The following is a 22,442-nucleotide window of genomic DNA, read 5'->3' as shown; positions in this document are numbered from 1 at the left end:
TATCCCGAAGGACTTTTTCAGGCGGGTTAACAGGAGCATTACGGGGTTTGTGTGGGCACACGGGACTCCAAGGGTGAGACGGGTGTTCTTGGAGCGGGGCAGGGATGGGGGGCTGGCGTTGCCCAACCTCTGTGGGTATTACTGGGCTGCCAACGCAGCGATGGTGCGTAAGTGGGTAATGGACGGGGAGGGGGCGGCATGGAAGAGGCTGGAGATGGCATCCTGTGTGGGTACGAGCCTGGAAGCGCTTGCAACGGCGCCGCTGCCACTCCCTCCGACGAGGTATACCACGAGCCCGGTGGTGGCAGCTACCCTCAAGATTTGGGGGCAATGGAGGCGGCACAGTGGGGAGGTGGGGACCTCGATGGGGTCCCCGATACAGGGGAGCCACCGGTTTGTTCCGGAGAGAATTGATGGCGGGTTCCTGAGTTGGCACAGGGCAGGTGTCAGGAGGCTGGGGGACCTGTTCATAGACAGGAAGTTTGTGAGCCTGGGTGAGCTGGAAGGGAAGTTCAGGCTCCCCCCGGGGAACACCTTTAGGTACATGCAAGTAAGGGCGTTTGTCAGACGGCAGGTGGCGGGGTTCCCCCTGCTGCTGCCGCGTGGGGTCCAGGACAGGGTGCTCTCGGGGGTATGGGTTGGAGAGGGGAGGATCTCGGAAGTGTACCAGGTGATGCAGGAGGTAGACGAGGCCTCGGTGGAGTAGCTGAAAGATAAATGGGAGGAGGAGCTGGGTGAGGAGATTGAGGAGGGGACATGGGCAGATGCCCTAGAAAGGGTGAACTCCTCCTCTTCGTGTGCGAGGCTTAGCCTCATACAGTTTAAGGTACTGCATAGGGCTCATATGACTGGGACAAGGATGAGCCGGTTTTTTGGGACTGAGACAGGTGTATTAATTGCTCAGGGAGCCCAGCAAACCATGTCCACATGTTCTGGGCATGCCCAGCGCTGGGGGAATATTGGAAGGGTGTAGCAAGGACAGTATCGAGAGTGGTAGGATCCAGGGTCAATCCAGGCTGGGGACTCGCAATATTTGGGGTTGCAGTGGAGCCGGGAGTGCAGGAGGCGAAAGAGGCCGGTGTTCTGGCCTTTGCGTCCCTCGTAGCCCGGCGGAGGATTCTTCTTCAGTGGAAGGATGCGAGGCCCCCAAGCGTGGAGGCCTGGGTCAACGATATGGCGGGGTTTATTAAATTGGAGAGGGTGAAATTTGCCCTAAGGGGGTCAGTGCAGGGGTTTTTCAGGAGATGGCAACCACTAGATCTCCTGGCAGAACGGTAAAAACAAAAGGTCAGCAGCAGCAGCAACCCGGGGGTGGGGATGGGGGTGGGGGGGTGGGGGGGGGGAGGGGTTGTCTCTTTGTTCTTGTTTTGGGTTGAATATCTGTTTTTTGCCAATGACGGGCGTTAATTTATTGTTTCTCTTTTGTATTTACGGCGGGGCGGGGGGGGGGGGTTCTGTTTTTTTTTGTTCTTAGAATTGTCTGTTATTGTTTTCTTTTTTGTGAAAATGTGAACATTTCAATAAAAATTACTTTTCAAAAAAGAAGGTATTCCAGGTCTGGGGAGCAGTAGGTCGCCAGGATCGCCAGATCCAAGCACCAAAGGAGTTGATGAGGAGGCAAACCCCTCCACCCTTCGCTTTGCCTGAAGATGCCGTGCGGTCCGCCCGGTGAATAGAGAAGCCTTCAGGTTGTATGGCACAGTCCGGTGAGGCGGGGGTGAGCCATGTCTCTGTGAAACAGAGCACACGGCAGTCTCTAACTTCCCTCTGAGAGGTAGGTCCAGCGTTAAGTTCATCCAAACCTGTTTTACTTTTGTAAAGAAACCTCTCTGGGTAGGGTCACTGGGAGGGGCCTCTCGGGGTCGAGTCGCTGGGCGGGGCCTCTCCGGGTCACTGGGCGGGGCCTCTCCGGGTCACTGGGAGGGGCCTCTCTGGGTCGGGTCGCTGGGCGGGGCCACTCTGGGTCGGGTCACTGGGCGGGGCCTCTCTGGGTCGGGTCGCTGGGCGGGGCTTCTCGGGGTCGGGTCGCTGGGCGGGGCCTCTCTGGGTCGGGTCACTGGGCGGGGCCTCTCCGGGTCGGGTCGCTGGGCGGTGCCTCTCTGGGTCGGTTTGCTGGGCGGGGCCTCTCCAGGTCGGGTCACTGGGGTGGGCCTCTCTGGGTAGGGTCGCTGGGCGGGGCCTCTGTGGGTCGAGTCGCTGGGCGGGGCCTCTCCGGGTCGGGTCACTGGGCGGGGTCTCTCTGGGTCAGGTCACTGGGCGGGGCCTTTCCGGGTTGGGTCACTGGGAGGGACCTCTCTGGGTCGAGTCGCTGGGCGTGGCCTCTCTGGGCCGGGTCGCTGGGCGGGGCCCCTCTGGGTCGGGTCGCTGGGCGTGGCCTCTCTGGGTAGGGTCGCTGGGAGGAGCCTCTCTGGGTCTGGTCACTCGGCGGGGCCTCTCTGGGTCGGGCTGCTGGGCGGGGCCTCTACGGGTCTCTGGGTGGGGCGTCTCCGGGTCGCTGGGCGGGGCCTCTCCGGGTCGGGTTGCTGGGCGGGGCATCTACGGGTCACTGGGTGGGGCGTCTCCGGGTCGCTGGGCGGGGCCTCTCTGGGCCGGGTCGCTGGGCGGGGCCTCTCTGGGTCGGGTCGCTGGGCGGGGCCTCTCCGGGTCAGGTTGCTGGGCGGGGCCTCTCCGGGTCGGGTCACTGGGAGGGGCCTCTCTGGGCCGGGTCGCTGGGCGGGGCCTCTCTGGGTCGGGTCGCTGGGCGGGGCCTCTCTGGGTCGGGTCACTGGGCGGGGCCTCTCTGGGTCGGGTCGCTGGGCGGGGCCTCTCTGGGTCGGGTCGCTGGGCGGGGCCTCTCGGGGTCGGGTCGCTGGGCGGGGCCTCTCCAGGTCGGGTCACTGGGGGGGCCTCTCTGGGTAGGGTTTCTGGGCGGGGCCTCTGCGGGTCAAGTCACTGGGCGGGGCCTCTCCGGGTCGGGTCACTGGGCGGGGCCTCTCTGGGTCAGGTCGCTGGGCGGGGCTTCTCGGGGTCGAGTCGCTGGGCGGGGCCTCTCTGGATCGGGTCGCTGGGCGGGGCCTCTCGGGGTCGGGTCGCTGGGCGGGGCCTCTCCAGGTCGGGTCACTGGGGGGCCTCTCTGGGTCAGGTCGCTGGGCGGGGCCTCTCGGGGTCGAGTCGCTGGACGGGGCCTCTCTGGGTCAGGTCACTGGGCGGGGCCTCTCTGGGTCAGGTCACTGGGCGGGGCCTCTCTGGGTCGGGTCACTGGGAGGGGCCTCTCTGGGTCGAGTCGCTGGGCGTGGCCTCTCTGGGTAGGGTCGCTGGGAGGGGCCTCTCTGGGTTGGGTCGCTGGGCGGGGCCTCTCTGGGTCGGGTCGCTCGGCGGGGCCTCTCGGGGTCGGGTTGCTGGGCGGGGCCTCTACGGGTCTCTGGGTGGGGCGTCTCCGGGTCACTGGGCGGGGCCTCTCCAGGTCGGGCCGCTGGGCGGGGCCTCTCGGGGTCGAGTCGCTGGGCGGGGCCTCTCCAGGTCGGGCCGCTGGGCGGGGCCTCTCGGGGTTGAGTCGCTGGGCGGGGCCTCTCTGGGTCGGGTTGCTGGGCGGGGCCTCTCCGGGTCACTGGCCGGGGCCTATCGGGGTCGAGTAGCTGGGCGGGGCCTCTCTGGGTCGGGTTTCTGGGCGGGGCCTCTCCGGGTCACTGGGCGGGGCCTCTCGGGGTCGAGTCGCTGGGCGGGGCCTCTCTGGGTCGGGTTTCTGGGCGGGGCCTCTCCGGGTCACTGGCCGGGGCCTATCGGGGTCGAGTAGCTGGGCGGGGCCTCTCTGGGTCGGGTTGCTGGGCGGGGCCTCTCTGGGTCGGGTTGCTGGGCGGGGTCTCTCCGGGTCGGGTAGCTGGGCGGGGCCTCTCTGGGTCGGGTCGCTGGACGGAGTCTGTCTGGGTCGGGTCGCTGGGAGGGGCCTCGCCGGGTCGGGTAGCTGGGCAGGGCCTCTCGGGGTCGGGTCACTGGGCGGAGTCTGTCATGGGTCAGGTCGCTGGGAGGAGCCTCTCTGGGTCGGGTCGCTGGGCAGGGCCTCTCCGGGTCGGGTCAAAAGGTCTCCACGGACTCGGAGGATCTTCAAACCTGCAAGGGAAGATAAAATTGTGCAATAATCCACAAACAGCCCCATTTCTGTCCTTATTGTTATTTACAGCACAGAAGGAGGCCATTCGGCCCATTGTGTCTGCACTGGCTCCCGAAAGAGCCCCCAAGCTCGTCCCACTTCCCAGCCCTATATCTGTAGCCCTCTAATTTCATCACTTTCAAATATATATCTAGCTCTCTTTTGAAACCTTGAATGGAATCCAGCTCCAGCACTCTCCCGGGCAGCGCATTCCAAACCCCAACAACTCTCTGAGTGAAGAGGTTTCTCCTCATCTCACTCCGAGCTCCCTCGCTGACCATCTTGAAATTGTGACCCCTCGTCACTGACAGAACGACCGGCGGAGAGTTTTCCCCCTGATTCCCATTGACTCCAGTTTAGCTCGGGCTCCTTGATGCCATACCTGGTCAGATGGCAGCCTTGATGTCAAAGGCAGTCATTCTTCAAGGTGGCAAGGTGGCACATTGGTTAGCACTAATGCCTCACAGTGCCAGGCACTCAATTCCGGCCTCGGGTCACTGTCTGTGCGGAGTCTGCACGTTCTCCCCGTGTCTGCGTGGGTTTCCTCCGGGTGCTCCGGTTTCCTCCCACAGTCCAAAGATGTGCAGGTTCGGTGGATTGGCCATGATTAATTGCCCCTAGGTGGGGTTACGGGGAAAGGGTGGAGGATTGGGCCTAGTTAGGGTGCTCTTTCAGAGGGTCGGTGCAGATTTGATGGCCGAACGGCCTCCTTCTGCGCTCTAGGGATTCTATGATTCTACGAAAAGGCGGCGGAGCGTAGGCTTTGAATATTTTGAAGGTAGATAGACTCTTGATCAGGGTGAAAGGTTATTGGGGTAGGCTTGAGGAGCCGAGGGCCCCAGTCCTGCTCCTAATTTGCATGTTCGAAATGACCCTGGGTCACTGTCCGTGTGGAGTTTGCACATTCTCCCAGTGTCTGCGTGGGTTTCACCCCCACAACCCAAAGATGTGCAGGCTAGGTGGATTGGCCACGCTAAATTGCCCCTTAATTGGATAAAATGAAATGGCTACTCTAAAATTAATTTTTTAAAAAGACAAAAAAAAAAGGCAGTCGTTCTTACCTCACCCTGGGAGTTCTAGATACAAGCTGACATCAATGTTATGAGAGACCGCAGGAGGAGATATTCGGCGGGATTCTCTGGGATTTGCGGCGTAATTGGGGGGGCGGGGGGGGCGGCACCTTTTCACAATGCTCCGCCCAATCCAAAGCGGCGCATGTCGCGTGTGGCATCATGTGCCGGGGACTCGGCATGGCAGCTGCGGACTCAGCCCAGCGCCACCACAGTCGGGGGAGGGCTGATCCGCGGGCAGGGGCTGGGGGCACCGTGCGGGAGGGGGGTGGGGCTGATCCGCGGGCAGGGGCTGGGGGCACCGTGCGGGAGGGGGGTGGGGCTGATCCGCGGGCAGGGGCTGGGGGCACCGTGCGGGAGGGGGGTGGGGGTGATCCGCGGGCAGGGGCTGGGGGCACCGTGCGGGAGGGGGGTGGGGGTGATCCGCGGGCAGGGGCTGGGGGCACCGTGCGGGAGGGGGGTGGGGGTGATCCGCGGGCAGGGGCTGGGAGCACCGTGCGGGAGGGGGGTGGGGGTGATCCGCGGGCAGGGGCTGGGGGCACCGTGCGGGAGGGGGGTGGGGGTGATCCGCGGGCAGGGGCTGGGGGCACCGTGCGGGAGGGGGGTGGGGCTGATCCGCGGGCAGGGGCTGGGGGCACCGTGCGGGAGGGGGCTGGGGGTGATCCGCGGGCAGGGGCTGGGAGCACCGTGCGGGAGGGGGGTGGGGGTGATCCGCGGGCAGAGGCTGGGGGTACCGTGCGGGAGGGGGGTGGGGGTGATCCGCGGGCAGGGGCTGGGGGCACCGTGCGGGAGGGGGGTGGGGGTGATCCGCGGGCAGAGGCTGGGGGTACCGTGCGGGAGGGGGGTGGGGGTGATCCGCGGGCAGGGGCTGGGGGCACCGTGCGGGAGGGGGGTGGGGGTGATCCGTGGGCAGGGGCTGGGGGCACCGTGCGGGAGGGGGGTGGGGGTGATCCTTGGGCAGGGGCTGGGGGCACCGTGCGGGAGGGGGGTGGGGGTGATCCGGGGCAGGGGCTGGGGGCATCGTGCGGGAGGGGGGTGGGGGTGGTCCGTGGGCAGGGGCTGGGGGCACCGTGCGGGAGGGGGGTGGGGGTGATCCGCGGGCAGGGGCTGGGGGCACCGTGCGGGAGGGGGGTGGGGGTGGTCCGGGGCGCGCGAGCTGGCCAAAGCGGGGGTGGCAGGGCAGTATTTTGCAGGCCGGGTCTGCACGCGGCCGATGCCATATTGCAAAGCCCGGCTCCTGCAGGCCACCACCGTGCGCATGCCGCAGTCACGGACCCGGCAATTCTCCAGGCCGTATTGGCAGCTGGAGCAGGGTGCTCTACGCTGCCATCCTGCCAGCCCCCGCCAGCCAAACCATCACCATTCCCACGCCAGCATCAGGACACAGTCTCAATATCGGAGATTCCAGCCCATTATATTCCAACAGTGACTGCACTTCAAAGGTATTTTTTTGGCTGTGATGCATTTTTTAAATTCAAATTTAACATTTTATTGTTGTCACAAGTAGGCTTACATTAACACTGCAATGAAGTTACTGTGAAAAGCCCCTAGTCGCCACACTCCGGCGCCTGTTCGGGTACACAGAGGGAGAATTCAGAATGTCCAATTCACCTAACAGCACGTCTTTCGGGACTTGTGGGAGGAAGCCGGAGCGCCCGGAGGGAACCCACGCAGACACGGGGAGAACGTGCAGACTCCGCACAGACAGTGACCCAAGCCGGGAATCGATTTGGGTCCCAAGCTGGGGCCCTGGAGCTGTGAAGCAACGGTGCTAACCACTGTGCCACTGTGAAGTTGTCCAGTGGTCAATAAGCTGCTATACCAATGGAAGTCTGTCTTCTCTTCAAGTTGGCCCTTTGCGAACCCATCCTTGATAACTCTCAGCCAATGTCTCCATCTCCCACTGAGTTCCTGGTGTGTGTGCCCTGGAGTGCGAGAGAGATTCTCCCCGGACCCGACTTCAGAGCCTCACGATCGCTGCTATTCAGTCCCTGGAATTTAATTAACCGCAGGCAAAATCGCCCTTTGCAAAGGATGAAAAACTGAGAACGGAATGGAATATCCTGGAGGCAAACGAATTCCATTGATTTCTCCATTTACAGTCAGTGGTCATGGAAGCGAAATTCAGCTTCCGGCATAATGTGGGGATTTGTGAGGGCGGGTGTACCTTTACTCACTTCATGCAAACTTCATGAATAATGAAACAATTCCAGCACTATATTTAGAGGTTGTTTGAAGTGTCGTAGAGGAAGATGAAATCTAATGTATAACAGAGAAGGGAACCGTAATGCAGGGCTGTGAGGAGGAGGTGGTACTAATTGGATAACTCTCTCAAAGGCACAGAAGTGATGGATCGAATGGCCTCCCTCTGTGCTGTACTGCCCTGTCTCTGCCAATTCCTGCTGGGCCCCCCTGTCTGGGCTCCCTGGGCTATTTTGAAACCATTTATAAAGCCTTTACAACCCATTTGTAATTGCCCCGGCCTGTACCATTTTACATATTGCACTGTCAGAGGGTCAGTACTGAGGGAGTGCCGCACTGTCAGAGGGTCAGTACTGAGGGAGTGCCGCACTGTCAGAGGATCAGTACTGAGGGAGTGCGGCACTGTCAGAGGGTCAGTACTGAGGGAGTGCTGCACTGTCAGCCGGTCAGTACTGAGGGAGTGCCGCACTGTCAGAGGGTCAGTACTGAGGGAGTGCTGCACTGTCAGAGGGTCAGTACTGAGGGAGTGCTGCACTGTCAGAGGGTCAGTACTGAGGAAGTGCTGTACTGTCAGAGGGTCAGTACTGAGGGAGTGCTGCACTGTCAGAGGGTCAGTACTGAGGGAGTGCCGCACTGTCAGAGGGTCAGTACTGAGGGAGTGCTGCACTGTCAGCCGGTCAGTACTGAGGGAGCACTGGACTGTCAGAGGGTCAGTACTGAGGGAGTGCTGTACTGTCAGAGGGTCAGTACTGAGGGAGTGCTGCACTGTCAGAGGGTCAGTACTGAGGGAGTGCTGCACTGTCAGAGGGTCAGTACTGAGGGAGTGCTGCACTGCCAGAGGGTCAGTACTGAGGGAGTGCTGCACTGTCAGAGGGTCAGTACTGAGGGAGTGCTGCACTGTCAGAGGGTCAGTACTGAGGGAGTGCCGCACTGTCAGAGAGTCAGTACTGAGGGAGTGCTGCACTGTCAGAGGGTCAGTACTGAGGGAGTGCTGCACTGTCAGAGGGTCAGTACTGAGGGAGTGCTGCACTGTCAGAGGGTCAGTACTGAGGGAGTGCCGCACTGTCAGAGGGTCAGTACTGATAGAGTACTGCACTGTCAGCCGGTCAGTACTGAGGGAGTGCTGCACTGTCAGAGGGTCAGTACTGAGGGAGTGCTGCACTGTCAGAGGGTCAGTACTGAGGGAGTGCTGCACTGTCAGCCGGTCAGTACTGAGGGAGTGCTGCACTGTCAGCCGGTCAGTACTGAGGGAGCACTGGACTGTCAGAGGGTCAGTACTGAGGGAGTGCTGTACTGTCAGAGGGTCAGTACTGAGGGAGTGCTGCACTGTCAGAGGGTCAGTACTGAGGGAGTGCTGCACTGTCAGAGGGTCAGTACTGAGGGAGTGCTGCACTGTCAGAGGGTCAGTACTGAGGGAGTGCTGCACTGTCAGAGGGTCAGTACTGAGGGAGTGCTGCACTGTCAGAGGGTCAGTACTGAGGGAGTGCCGCACTGTCAGAGAGTCAGTACTGAGGGAGTGCTGCACTGTCAGAGGGTCAGTACTGAGGGAGTGCTGCACTGTCAGAGGGTCAGTACTGAGGGAGTGCCGCACTGTCAGAGGGTCAGTACTGATAGAGTACTGCACTGTCAGAGGGTCAGTACTGAGGGAGTGCCGCACTGTCAGAGGGTCAGTACTGAGGGAGCTCTGCACTGTCAGAGGGTCAGTATTGAGGGAGTGCTGCACTGTCAGAGCGTCAGTACTGAGGGAGTGCCGCACTGTCAGAGGGTCAGTACTGAGGGAGAGCTGCACTGTCAGAGGGTCAGTACTGAGGGAGCACTGCACTGTCAGAGGGTCAGTACTGAGGGAGTGCCGCACTGTCAGAGGGTCAGTACTGAGGGAGCTCTGCACTGTCAGAGGGTCAGTACTGAGGGAGTGCTGCACTGTCAGAGGGTCAGTACTGAGGGAGTGCTGCACTGTCAGAGGGTCAGTACTGAGGGAGTGCCGCACTGTCAGAGAGTCAGTACTGAGGGAGTGCTGCTCTGTCAGAGGGTCAGTACTGAGGGAGTGCTGCACTGTCAGAGGGTCAGTACTGAGGGAGTGCTGCACTGTCAGAGGGTCAGTACTGAGGGAGTGCCGCACTGTCAGAGGGTCAGTACTGATAGAGTACTGCACTGTCAGAGGGTCAGTACTGAGGGAGTGCCGCACTGTCAGTGGGTCAGTACTGAGGGAGCTCTGCACTGTCAGAGGGTCAGTATTGAGGGAGTGCTGCACTGTCAGAGGGTCAGTACTGAGGGAGAGCTGCACTGTCAGATGGTCAGTACTGAGGGAGTGCCGCACTGTCAGAGGGTCAGTACTGAGGGAGCACTGCACTGTCAGAGGGTCAGTACTGAGGGAGTGCCGCACTGTCAGAGGGTCAGTACTGAGGGAGCTCAGCACTGTCAGAGGGTCAGTACTGAGGGAGTGCTGCACTGTCAGAGGGTCAGTACTGAGGGAGTGCTGCACTGTCAGAGGGTCAGTACTGAGGGAGTGCCGCACTGTCAGAGAGTCAGTACTGAGGGAGTGCTGCACTGTCAGAGGGTCAGTACTGAGGGAGTGCTGCACTGTCAGAGGGTCAGTACTGAGGGAGTGCCGCACTGTCAGAGGGTCAGTACTGATAGAGTACTGCACTGTCAGAGGGACAGTACTGAGGGAGTGCCGCACTGTCAGAGGGTCAGTACTGAGGGAGCTCTGCACTGTCAGAGGGTCAGTATTGAGGGAGTGCTGCACTGTCAGAGGGTCAGTACTGAGGGAGAGCTGCACTGTCAGATGGTCAGTACTGAGGGAGTGCCGCACTGTCAGAGGGTCAGTACTGAGGGAGTGCCGCTCTGTCAGAGGGTCAGTACTGAGGGAGTGCCGCTCTGTCAGAGGGTCAGTACTGAGGGAGTGCCGCTCTGTCAGAGGGTCAGTACTGAGGGAGTGCTGCACTGTCAGATGGTCAGTACTGAGGGAGTGCCGCACTGTCAGACACTCCGTATTGCTGGTCATCGAGCACTGACCTGTTGGATGGACAGTATAGTGCAAGAGGTGACCCCTCTTGGATGAGAGCTAAACTGGGGCTCTGTCTGCTTTTAATAGTGAATGTGAACAATTCCACTGCACTCGTTTGAGACACCGAGAGCCACTGACAGCGTTCACTTCCGTTTCTTACCATCACCCGCCATTGTACGAACTGCTCTTGGATTTACAAAATTGTCAATAAACTTTCTAAAATATAAGATTGGGAATTCTGCTAACTTTACTTGTTTTGGCATTAATCTGCAACAAATAATCCATCCAGGTAAAAATGGTGAGGATAATCGTGCAGCTTGTGCAGAGAAATTAAGTGAAATGAGACCTCAGCTGTCCAGATGTATTTCTTTCCAGGTCACCAGTGAATCTCTATCATTTGTGTTGACTGCAATGTTGATCAACAGTTGTTTTTTAAAAATTCATCTTTATTGCCGTACAGGGCGAAGCGCAGAGGCACGGTATTAAAAACAAGAACATCAACAAGATATGAGCGAAGGTGAAAGTCGCCACAGGCTGATTTCCCCTTTGAGGGGGTACCTGACAGGTGGCGGTTTGACTTGAGGGTCACCACATCTCAGGCGAGAGGCCAGGTTGAGGCCAGGTTGTTCACATTCACTATATGTTCTTAAATTCATCAGATACAGGAGCTGAATTAGGCCATTCGGCCCATTGAATCTGCTCTGCCATTCTATCATGGCTGGTATGTTCCCCACCTGCTCCCTACAATGTTACAGAGGTTACAATGTTACAATGTCCTCCCCCGAGGAAGGAGCAGTGCTCCGAAAGCTAGTGATTCGAAACACACCTATTTTTTAAATAATATTTTATTAAGGTATTTGAACATTTTTATAACAGTAACATAAACAATAACATTAACATGGTAAAATAAACATCTCCCCCCCCCCCCCCCCCCCCCCCCCCCCCCACAGCCCAATCTTCACGCACCTCAACCACACAACAACAATCCGCCCCCTCCCTCCCCGCCTGCCTTTGGAATACTGCATCTGCTGACATTTTAATTTCCCCCGAGTAAGTCGACGAACGGCTGCCACCTCCGGGTGCACCCTAGGGTCGACCCTCTTCAGGCAAACTTTATTCAATCCAGGCTGAGAAACCCAGCCATGTCACTGACCCAGGTCACTACACTCAGGGGGGCTTCGTGTCCCTCCACATTAACAAAATCCGTCTCCGGGCTACCAGGGAGGCAAAGGCCAAGACGTCGGCCTCTTTCGCCCCCTGAACCCCCGGATCTTCCGACACTCCAAAGATCGCTACCTCCGGACTCCGCACCACCCGTGTTTTTAGTACCGTGGACATTGCCTGAGCAATATCCTGCCAAAACCCTCTGAGCTTCGGGCATGCCCAGAATATGTAGACATAAGTTCCTGGGCTCCCCGCGCACCTCGCACACCTATCCTCACCCCGAATAACGTACTCATCCTAGCCGCTGTCATATGTGCCTGATGGGCTACCTTAAATTGTATCAGGCTAAGCCTGACTCATGAAGAGTGTCATAATATACACCAGTATATCATGGTGCAGACACACACACTGATGGACATACAGTAGGACAATCAACATGCATAACACCGCAGCCAATCACCAGTTAGAGCACACTCACTATAAAGACAGAGGGCATCAGTTTTCCCGCTCATTCCGGATGCAGCCTCTAAGAAGTACAGAGCTTACAGCTTACAGCCCAGATCCTCACCATGTGCTGAGTGATTAGACTGGTTAGGACAGGCACAGGTCTTTAGTTAATCTAACATCGTGTTAACCCACAGTAAGAGTATGTTCAACAGTTTATAGTTTAATAAAATAGTGTTGTACTATTTTAAGTGTTGGTGGTCTGCATGTGTTCCACGGATCCAGAGCACCCAACACATCAATGAGGAGGATTAACCCTGCTTAGGGCATCTGCCCATAGACCCGCCTCTATCTCTCCTCCTACCTCGTCCTCCCACTTGCCCTTGAGCTACTCCACTGGAGTTTCCTCTGCCTCCGAAAGCTCCTGGTAAATATCTGATACCTTCCCCTCTCCCACCCAGGTAGAAGAGACGACTCTATCCTGTATCCCCCGTGGCGGCAGCAGCGGAAAGGCCGGAACCTGTTTTCTCAGGAAGTCTTACACCTGCAAATACCTAAACCCGTTCCCTGCTGGCAATTCAAATTTATCCTCCAAAGCTTTCAAGCTGGGAAAGCTCCCACCTATAAATAGATTCCCCATCCTTCCAATTCCAGCCCTCTGCCAACTCCGGGACCCACCATCCAGCCTACCCGGTACAAACCTGTGGTTATTATAAATCGGGGTCCAAATCAATGCTCCCTCCACTCTCTAATATCTCCTCCACTGCCCCCAGATCCTCAGAGCCGGATTCGAAACAAACCTGTTGGACTTTAATCTGGTGTTGTAAGACTTCTTGCTGTACAATGTTACAGGCCAAGAGCTGGATTGCAAAATCAGCCAGAACATCTCCTTCATGACCAATGAGCGGGAGTCGGCAATTTAGCCTCCCTGAGCCTCAACTCCACCGTCCAGCCCGTTCTCCATAACCCTTCCACCCGTTACCAATTCAAAATCTGTCCAACGCCTCACTGTCCCAGCATGCACCGCACTCTGGGGTAGCGAATTCCACACAGTCACCACCCTTTGGGAGAAGTAATTTCACCTCAAATCTGTTTTGAATTTGCTACCTCTTATTCTAAGATTATGACCTCTTGTTTTAGAATGTCCCACAAGTGGAACCTCAGCTGGTACGGGAGATTGAACCCATGCTGCTGGTCTCGCCCCTCATCATCAACCAGCCGTCCAGTCAACTCAGCTAAACCAGCCCCTGACAGCAAAATGACACCATGTTTAGCACATCATGGTTGGATGTGTGTTGGAACCAACAATTCTACGGACACGTGCTTGTAGGATTAGAATAGCGGTTTTAATATACTCACAACAGAGCCAGCCGGTTAGCCATTGAACTTTCGGTGAACTGGCCGGCTGACCATGTGGCACTGATCTTTATACAGCAGCTCCAGGGGGAGGAGTCCTGGGCGGAACCAAGGGAGAAGCCCAGTACAATTCTCGAGCATTCCCAGAGCCACTCCCCCTGTTGGTCAGGTAGTGCAACTGCACTTACAATATAGACACATACAGATTATAATCCGGTGTGAATCACATTCACCACAATGTGCTAAAGGCTGGCCTTCGATATGGTACTGTGAATTAGGATTATTGTGGCCAAAATGAAAAACAGAACACTTGGCCACATGAATGACCACTGCACCATAGTAGCAAGTTCACTCTCGGGAACTGTGTTCGAGAGCCCTGGATTATTTTAATATCCTCCGTACATTTCAAAACTGGACTATACTGAATCTGGCCATCAATGTAATGAATATAAGCCACAAATGAGGGGGGATCGGAGGCACTTTCATGAAGGGCTCCAGAATTCAGTTGTGTTGGATTTGATGATTGCCCATTAACAGTGACCACTTCCACACGGCCCAATCAAAATGATTTGATCCCCTGGTAAAGTTTGCCTGCTTAGCGGAAAAGGTGTCAGATCTTCTGAAAGATTTTATTTGTGTGGGTTACTCGTGTGTACGGGGTGGAGTAGGTAAGGGGATTCAGACCTTAAAGAGATACAGGAGCAAGTCAATGTAACGCAGAATCCGTGGACCTTTACGACAGGAAAACCGGCGCCGCACCTGGACCGATTCTGCTACCGGTGAGGGTCTAGCACCGGTACCGCACGGAACACAATCGATTCCAATGAGAAACGTAGCAGGATTCGCCGGGTCCGTGCTTGACACTCAGGAGGCTGACAAGCTGCAGCCGCATATACACATTACACTCCCCCCGTACACTAATCCGAGCCAACATGCTGGCAGTGGTTGTGCTGGAGCACGCCCGTACGGCTGATGGTTCGGCTGGAGCCAGGGGGCACCCAGGGGTTGCCCTGTGGGACATCTACGCGACCCGTGGCACCGGGTTCAAAGTGTGCTGCTAGCATTGTGCGCAGCTGCATGGCGGCCTTCCCGGCTGCGGCAATGGTGTTCCGCGCCCATCCACGGTGACCCCGCAGCCCACCTCCTGGTAACCCCCCCCCCCCTACTGCCCCCAGCTCTGGCAGACGCCCCCCGGCCAGTGTGGCACAAATGTCAGCAAACTATGGCGATGTTGGTCACCATCCATATCCCCTCTCTCTCCCTCACCAACCGCCAGCCGGTTTCATGATTTTTAAACGCAACCCATCGGAGGCAGAGAATCGTGGAAGCCTTGGAGAGTACCGGGTCGGGCGCGCTAATGGTATGCAAACGGTGACCACTGTACGTGCGGAGTGAAATGCATTGATGCCATTTAAGAGGTGATGGAGAATCGCGATTTGCCATCAAATCAGTGCCTGCCGCGATTTTGGTCGGTGGTAAGTCAGGCAACTGAGATGTTGCAAGAAGCATATCCTGGGTTGTTTTGTGTCTCAGTCATAGATCATGGAATTTACAGTGCATAAGGAGGCCATTCGGCCCATCGAGTCTGCACTGGCCCTTGGAAAGAGCACCCTATTAAGACTACACCTCCACCCTATCCCCTTAATCCAGTGACCCCACCTCATCTTTTTGGGCACTAGGGGAAATTTAGCCTGGCCAATCCACCTAACCTGTACATCTTTGGACTGTCTGTATGGTGACAAAGTCACAAAGCCACAGGTTGCGGCGAGAGGAAGAGAACTCAAGGAGTACAGATGGGGAGGCCGAGGTTCAGTTATGAGAAACAATCTGTGATGAGATTGTTGATAAAGAACAAGAGCAGGTGACGGATGCAGCGGATATCTTTAGTTCAAGGACGTGAGTAGAATTACAGCAGAAAGAGGTAAGGCAGTTATAACAGAAAGTATATACAGAAATAGAATCTGAGTGTATACCAGTGTTATTACATTAGAAATAATGTATCAATAAGAAAGTGGAGACCTTTACATATTCAGGCAGATGGGAAATGGGCAAAAGTTAATCAAGTGGAACTACTGGTGAGCTTTGGAAAGGAGGTTTTGCAGATAGCGCATAAAGTTCCAGTAGGGGGTCATTTAGGAGTAAGGAAAACTCAAGCAAAAATACAAAATATTTTTATTGGCCTGGACTGCATAAGGATTTAGCAGAATTTTGCCGTACATGTTACATACGTCAGGGAATAGGAAAACCTAAAGCGTTAATCAAACTAGCCCCTTAAAACCATTCCAGCATTTGAGGAAGCTTTTAGTAGGGTTATAACTGATTGTATGGGGTTGTTATGGGAGAGGTGTTTTCAGAACCCCAAAATGTATCATGGAGTTCAACAAACCTCTCCCTTTAATGTGTTGTTGCTTTTGAAGCACACGGCTTGGTCTCCAGGTGTGGTATTACAATTATGGACACGTGGGGTTTTAAACACAAAACAATGTTTATTCCATGAATTCAACTTAACCTTTTTAAATAAACATTGGGTCTCTTACCACCCCTTACTTCAAAGATAACCCCGAAAATAATACAACACTAAATAATCCCTCAAAATGTTCCTTCAAATCTCCAAAAGACTTAACACCTTTAAACAGAAACACATCAGGTTAAAGACATTACTATTATGAGTTTAAATCACCCAAATGATTCACAGATAGTCTTTCATGGCAGAGATCACAGCAGATCCAGCTCACTGCAAACACAGACACACCCAAAGCTCTTTTCCTCAAAACTGAAACTAAAACTCCCAAAAAGCAGAAGTGAGCTCAACTCAGTTACCCCCCCCCCCCCCCCCCCACCCTCTGACATCACTTCAGTAATATGAGCTGCTTTATTTCTTAAAGGTACATTGCTTAAACATCAATTTCTTCAAGGTACTCTCACACGACAGGGGCCCCTGTCTAAAATGCAAAGTGGAAATCAGTATTTGTTGATCATAATGGATGTGTCTACTAGATTTCCAGAGATCATTCCATTAAAAAATATTAAAGCTAAGAGGATTATAGAGGGGTTAACTTTTTTTTTTACAAAAAATGGATTAAAGGAGAAGTCCAATCAGATCAGGCATCCAATTTTATGTTGAAGTTATTCAAAGAGGTTCATTGATAATTTAGGAAGAAAACAATTTAACTCAACTGTGTACCATCAACAAAGTGTTGGAAAGATGGCATCAAACATTAATGACCATGGTGTGCGCATACAGTTAGGATTATCCAGAGGTTTGGGATAAAGGAATTCCATTTATACTATTCACAACTGGGGATGCACCTAATGAATCAATTAAATTCAGTCCATTTGAATTGATTTTTGGTCATGTGGTAAGAGGCCCACTTAAGTTGATCAAAGAGAAATTGGTGAGTCACTGTTCGAGACTACATTGTTGAACTTTAGGGAGAGATTAACTGGGGCTGGTGAATTGGCTAGAAAGTATTTAAAATTGTCACAGCAGGTTGTCATGTGAGAGTACCTTTAAGAAATGGGTGTTTATGAAATGTACCTTTAAGAAATGGGTGTTTCAGAAATGTGCCTTTAAGAAATGGGTGTCTATCAGTGATGTCAGAGTGTGGATGGAGCTGGGCTGTCTGTCAGCTTTTTACTTTCGTTTTAGGCTGTTTGCTGCAGGGTCTGTTTTAGTTTTGTTTTCAGTTTGGAGCTGAAGCCAGACCAAGCAGGTGTACTACTGTTCTCTCTGCCATGAAAAGACTATCTCTTGATCATTTGGTGAATTCAGAATTGTAAATTTTTACAGTAGTGAATGTAAACCTGATGTGCTTCTGTTAAAAGGTGTTTCTTTTGTTTTCTGGATGTTGTTTGGGAAGTTATTAAGGATTACTTAGTGTTGTATTCTTTGGGGATTGCATTTGAATTGATGGTTGCTAAGATGTTCACTGTTTGTTTTAAAAAGGTTATCTTGAGTTCATAGAATAAATATTGTTTTGCTTTAAAACATTTTCCATTTCAGCTGTACCACACCTGTAGAGTGGGCCGTGTGCTCCCCATACCACAATCTATTAAAAGTTGTGGGTCAGGTGAACTCCATGGTACACTTTGAGGTTCTCTAAACTCTGGCCCGTAACAAATTGGGGGCTTGAGGGGGATAAAAGTTTATCTATTGGATTGGCATAGTGAACTTAAAGACAGTGAGGGGTGAGCATATTGTGGTTGCTTTTCAGGTGTGGTAATTTAGTTTAATTAGGGAGTGTATTGTGAACAATGGCTCTTTCAGAGGCTCTGAACTTTTTGAGGGTGGAGACGGTCACACGCAGTACCTTACAGACAGAGACTAAAAGCAGACTGTTAGATTTGGCAAAAACATTGCAGTTAACATTACCTGACAAAATGCGAAAAGTTGAGGTAATTGTGGCGGTGGCTAAGCATTTAAAGTTGCCTGAGATACAGTTTGACTCATTGCAAATGGCAAAACTTCAGTTACAAATTAAACAAATGGAACATGAGATAGCATTAAAGCAGCTTGAATATGAAAGAGGGAGAGGAAAAAGAAAGAGAAAGCTAGAGAGAGGAAAAAGAGAGAGAAGAAAGGAAAACAGAAAGAATAGCCCTAGCAGAACAAAAAGAAATAGAAAGGGAGATACAGTTCAGGGAAAAAGATAAAGAGAGAGAGTTTGAACTTCAGAAAATGACCATGAAACATGACAGTCAGTTAAAATTGGCAGACATAAAGGGAAGCGTACAGTTGGTTGATAGTGACGAGGATAGTGAGAAAGAGTGTCAAAGTCGAAGGCTTGGTGGCAATCTATTTAAATATGTCCAAGCATTGCCAAGGTTTGACGAGAAGGAGGTAGAAGCCTTTTTCATTTCATTTGAGAAGGTGGCTAAACAAATGAAATGGCCACAGGACACGTGGGTATTACTGATTCAAACAAAGCTGGTAGGTAGAGTTAGTGAAATGTTTGCATCACTACCGGAGGAGGTGAAAAAAATCCTTCTTAGCTGCATATGAACTAGTGCCTGAAGCCTATAGACAAAGGTTTAGAAATTTAAGGAAATAATTTTGTCAAACATACATGGAGTTTGAAACGATCAAACAGAGTAATTTTGATAGGTGGATAAGGGCTTTGAAAATAGACTAAACGTATGAAGCTCTCAGAGAAATTATACTTCCAGAGAAGTTTAAAAATTCAATTCCTGATGTAGTGAGAATGAATGTGGAAGAACAGAGGGTTAAAACTGTGAGATTAGCAGCAGAAATGGCAGATGATTATGAATTAGTTCATAAATCAAAGATTGGTTTCCAACATCAGTTTCAGCCGGTGAGGGATAGAAACTGGGGACATGAGGAATATTCAAGTGGTAAAGGTAAAGGTGATCTGATGGGAGATAATAAGGAGATTGTACCTACAATTAAAAAATAAATCCAGGAGGGTGGAAGAGACATGAAAAGTTTCAAAAAAAGTTTTCACTGTAATAAACTAGGCCATGTAAACAGTGTTGGTGGTTGAAGAAAAGCACTGGGAAGGCTGATGTGGTAAAACAGGGTAAGACAGTGGGGTTTGTTAGAGTGGTAAAGGAAAGCCCAAGTGAAGCGAAGGAGGTGCAAAAGATTGTACAGCCTGATCAAGAGATGATTGATAAGAAGGTGCCAGATCTCTTTAAAGAATTTACTTGTGTGGGTAAAGTTTACTCATGTGTATCAGGAGGAGCAGGTAAAGAAGTCACAATTTTAAGAGATACGGGAGCTAGTCAACCTTTAATGGTAAGAGATGAGGAGTTATGTAGTTTGGCAAGAATGTTGCCAGAAAAGGTGGTGGTATGTGGAATTCAGGGCGCGAGGAGTTCCATTATATAACGTAAGGTTGGAAAGTCCAGTGAAGAGTGGTGAAGTGGTAGTAGGAGTAATAGAGAAACTATCTTGTCCAGGAATACAGTTTATCTTGGGTATTAATATAGCTGGATCGCAGGTGGGAGTGATGCCTACTGTGGTTGATAAACCAGTGGAAAATCAGACAACTGAAGTGTTGAAGGACGAATATCTGGGATTTTTCCGGATTGTGTAGTAACAAGGTTGCAAAGTCACAGGTTAGGACAAGAGGAGAAATCAGAGAGTGAAGATAAAGGTGAAATGCAATTATCAGAAACGATTTTTGATCAGATGGTTGGAAAAGAACAGGTAGAGGATGAGGCGAATATTTTTAGTTCAGGAAAATTGGCGGAGTTACAACAGAAAGATGTAGAAATAAAACGGATGTATCAGAAAGCATACACAGAAGAGGAATCTGAGTGTATACCAGAGTGATATTACCATAACAGTAATATCTTAATGAGAAAATGGAGACCTTTACATATGGAGGCGGATGAAAAGTGGGCAGAAGTTCATCAAGTAGTATTGCCGGTAGGGTATAGAAGGGAGGTGTTGTCAGCTGCACATGAGGTCCAGTGGGAGGTCATTTGGGAATAAGGAAAAATCAAGCTAAAATACAAAAACATTTTTATTGGCCTGGAGTACATAAAGATGTAAACTTTTGTCGATCATGTCACACATGACAAGTGATTGGGAAACCTCAAGCAATGATAAAACCAGCGCCCTTATTACCCATTCCAGCATTTAAGGAAACTTTTACACGGATCGTAACTGATTGCGTAGGACCGCTTCCTAAAATGAAATGTGGGAATCAATATCCTTTGACGATAATGGATGTGTCTACTAGGTTTCCAGAGGCCATTCCAGTATGTAATATTACAGCTAAAAAGATTGTGGAGGAATTACTTAGATTCTTTACTAGATATGGACTACCCACAGAAATACAATCGGATCAAGGATCAAATGTTACCTCGAGGCCATTCAAAGAAGTTATGGATAGCTCAGAAATAAAACAATTTAAATCAACTGCGTACCATCCAGAATTGCAGGGAGCGTTATAAAGGTGGCATCAGACATTAAAGACATTGTTGAGGGCTTATTGTCAAGATTATCCAGAGGATTGGGATAAAGGAATTCCATTCGTACGGTTTGCAATTAGGGATGCACCTAATGAATCAACCAAATTTAGTCCTTTTCAACTAATTTTTGGTCATGATGTAAGAGGACCACTTAAATTGATTAAGGAAAAATTGGTGAGTGAGAAATCAGGACTTGCATTATTGGATTACGTGTCAAATTTTAGGGAACGGTTAAATAGAGCAAATTAATTGGCTGGACAACATTTAAAAGGTGCACAAAATGTGATGAAACGGGTAGCAGACAAGAAATCCAAAGTTCGTAGTTTTGCCAGTGGAGATAAAGTTTTAGTGTTGTTACCAGTGGTAGGTGAGCCTTTAAAAGCTAGGTTTTGTGGACCTTATCAGATTGAAAATAAATTATGTGAGGTGAATTATGTGGTTAAAACGCCAGATAGAAGGAAAACTCACCGAGTGTGTCATGTGAATACGCTTAAAAGGTACCTTGAAAGGGAAAGAGAGAAAAAAGAGGAGGTTGTAATGATTCTAACTCCAAGTGATGAACCAAATTTAGTTCATTTGACTATGAATTTGACATACCTTAAATTAAATTGGAAAACGAGGATGTTCTTAAAAATTGGGATAAATTGTTGAGTTACCTTCCAGAGGAAAAACAAACTGACCTGAAAGAGTTATTGATATCACGTGGGCAAGTTTGTAGATATAAATTGGGAAGTACTAAAATGGCTATACATGATGTAGATGTGGGAAATACTGTTCCAATCAAACAACATCCATATAGACGTAACCCTTTAAAATTGGCACAGGTTAACAAAGAGATTGAGAGTATGCTTTAAAATGGCATAATTGAAGTGGGTTGCAGCCAATGGAGCTCACCCATAGTGATGGTACCTAAACCAGATGGTACCCAACGGTTGTTTGTGGACTATAGAAAGGTTAATGCAGTTACAAGAACGGACTCTTTTCCTAGCCCACGTTTGGAGGATTGCATTGAGAAAATGGGACAATCAGCTTTTATTTCCAAATTGGATTTACTTATAGGTTACTGGCAGGTACCTTTATCCGAAAGGGCGAAGGAGATTTCAGCTTTTGTGACTCCAGATGGTATATACCAATTCAAAGTTATGTCATTTGGCATGACAAACGCCCCAGCCACATTTCAACGGTTAACTAACAAAGTTGTTTCAGGATTACCCAATTGTGCGGTATGCACCGAAGATCTGGTAATCTTCAGCCAGACATGGAAAGAACATTTGGAACATCTGATGGAGTTATTCGATCAACTTCAGGAGGCGGGTTTGAAGATAAATCTAGCCAAAAATGAATTTGGAAAAGCCCATGTCACTTTCCTTGGCCATACAATCGGACAGGGTCGAATGGTCACACGGGATGTGGAAGCAACCGTTATTGCGGAGTTTCCGATATCCTCAAGGCAAGGAAATAATGTGATTTTTTGGCAGGAGTGGATTTGATCGAACATTTGTGAAAATGTTTTGTAGCGTGGTTGCTCTACTGATTGTTTTGCTGAAGAAACATTGAAAATTTCAGTGGACAGCGGAGTTTCAACAGGCATTTGACTGTCTGACAGCTGTGATAACCAATGCTCCTGTGTTGGAGAATTACAAGGATCTCTGTGATCAGATTGAACTAAAGTATCTGACTTTGAAGAGAAATACCGAGGCATAGAGAAATGGACGGATCGTGCAAAGACCTTCTTGTTCAAAGAGACTGTCAATCGAGAAGGATTTCAGTTGGAGGAAGAACAAAAATGGACTATGTTATTACACCTGTTTGCATGTGTTGCTTTTTGAATAAAAATGTATATTTACTGTCTGCATTTCTTAAAGGATAGTGAAATGGGTGTTTACTACTGCAGTGATGTCAGAGAGTGGGTGGAGCTGGGCTGTCTGTCAGCTTTTTACTTTCATTTTAGGGTGTTTGCGGCAGGGTGTGTTTTAGTTTTGTTTTCAGATCTGGGTAGCTGCAGTCACAGCCAAAAGGCTCTCTCTCTGTCATCTAAAAACTGTAAATCGATCCTTTGGTGATTTAAAACTAATAACTGCTCTCAATAGTGAATTTAAACCTGATCTTTGTGTTTTAAAGTTTTTTTAAAAGT

This window comes from Scyliorhinus canicula, chromosome 10, assembly GCF_902713615.1.
Source record: "Scyliorhinus canicula chromosome 10, sScyCan1.1, whole genome shotgun sequence".
NCBI classification, from domain to species: Eukaryota; Metazoa; Chordata; class Chondrichthyes; order Carcharhiniformes; family Scyliorhinidae; genus Scyliorhinus; species Scyliorhinus canicula.
The sequence above is the reverse complement of the archived record's forward strand: the minus strand, read 5'-3'. Positions refer to the sequence as shown.